A 1,853-nucleotide genomic window follows, 5' to 3' on the forward strand; every position below is an offset into this window, starting at 1 on the left:
TGTCTACTTTATAATGGTATGCCAAGAAAACCAAGATTCAAAAGACAACCAAGCATCTTAACATTATTTCCTCCCTCCTGCCCATTCCAACCATGTCTGAATCCCTGTATCCCAGAGCCCTGTTATTTCAAGGTTGTGCATAAATCATTATTTACCTCTGTCCCACTTAGCCCATGTAAATCTGCCTAATTGTTTCCCCATCCGCTTTGTTCTTCCATTCCCCTCCCCCTTCTTGTGTATTGAATACCATGGATTCTTGATCATCCCTCTTGAAATGACTGAATATCTACCAATTCTTTTTGGTACAGTGACTCTGTGTATTCCTCCCACTTTTTTTTTCTTCTTCTTCTTCCACTTTCTTTTGATGCTTTCTGTACCGATAAATATTTTGCCCATAGAATTAATCCTTCAGTATTTCAAGTCATGGATTAAATATTTTCTTCGGTTATTTCAACTTGAGAAATGCTGAGCATATTCTTCCCTTTTAGTTTTCTAACTCTGGGTCATAGCACATTTTATTTTATACTTTTTCTTCTTAAACAGCCCTTTGAAATTTTCTGTCCAGCTCTTTTCATTTTTTCTAGCAATTTAGCTTCTATATGCTCAAGAGTCAGTTTTGGAGTCTCTTTTGACATCCATTTTGGTCTTTTCTTTCTTTACTGTTTTCTTTTAATGACCTTTTGTTTTAAGTGATGAATGATGTATGATATTCTTGATGTCACCCCACAATCCTCTGGTCTTTGGTCATTAGTGTTCAGTTCATCAAATCTGTTCTTGTGATGGTCTGTAAATTCAAGTGGAATATACTTAAGGTCATATTTTGACTGTTATGGACTTGTTTTAATTTTCTTCAGCTTCAGCCTCAACTTGCATAGGAGCAATTGATGGTCTGTTCCACAGTTGGCCCATGGCCTTGTCTTGGTTGATGATACTGAGCTTCTCCATTATCTCTTCCCACCAATGTAGTCAATTTGATTCCTGTATATTCCATCTGGTGAGGTCCCCGTGTTTCATCACCTTTTATGTTTTTGAAAAAAGGTATTTGCAATGGATAAAGTCATTGGTCTTGCAAAATTCCATCATGTGATCTTCAGCATCAGTTCTATCATCAAGGCCATATTTTTCAACTACTGATCCTTCTTATTTATTTCCAACTTTTGCATTCCAATCACCAGTAATCATCAATGCATCTTGATTTCATTATTGATCAGTTTCAGACTGAAGAAGCTGGCATCCCTTATTAGGTGCCTTCTATGTACTGATCACAAGGCCAGCATTTCATATCCACCAGCAACTCTGAGAGAGAAAGATGAAGTTATCTGGTCCCATAAAGATTTATAGGCTTAGAAATCTGAAGGAGTCATTCTGCTTTGTGCTATAGGGTCGTTATGATTTGGAATAAACTGAATAGCAATGTTCTATGTGTTGGACACTTAACATACATTACCTCTACTCACAACTAATACCATTATTTTTATGTATTTATAGGCCAAGTCAAGAATTATATAACTTCCCCAAGGTCAGAAAACTAGTAAATGGGAGAGATAAGATTTAGGACTAGGGTCTACCAACTGACAACCTTTTGTCTTATACCTAGTCCTCTCTTTTAAGGCTTTTTGGGAACCGAAGAAAGTCATTAAATAACTAATAAGACCCGGCAGGAGCAAGGGCCAGCAGTATTCCTGCTGATTTGGAGGAAGATAAGTCCTACAGGGCATTTATTATGTTTCAGGCAGAGTACTAGGTGCTTTTGTGTACCTAAGTTAATTTATTCCTCACAAGGGAACTATTAGTATGTATTTTACATATGGAGAAATGTGTCCACATGCTAGGAAAATGTCAATGTCTGAGTT

Source organism: Chrysochloris asiatica, unplaced genomic scaffold (genome assembly GCF_000296735.1).
Source record: "Chrysochloris asiatica unplaced genomic scaffold, ChrAsi1.0 scaffold00010, whole genome shotgun sequence".
In the NCBI taxonomy this organism is placed as follows: domain Eukaryota; kingdom Metazoa; phylum Chordata; class Mammalia; order Afrosoricida; family Chrysochloridae; genus Chrysochloris; species Chrysochloris asiatica.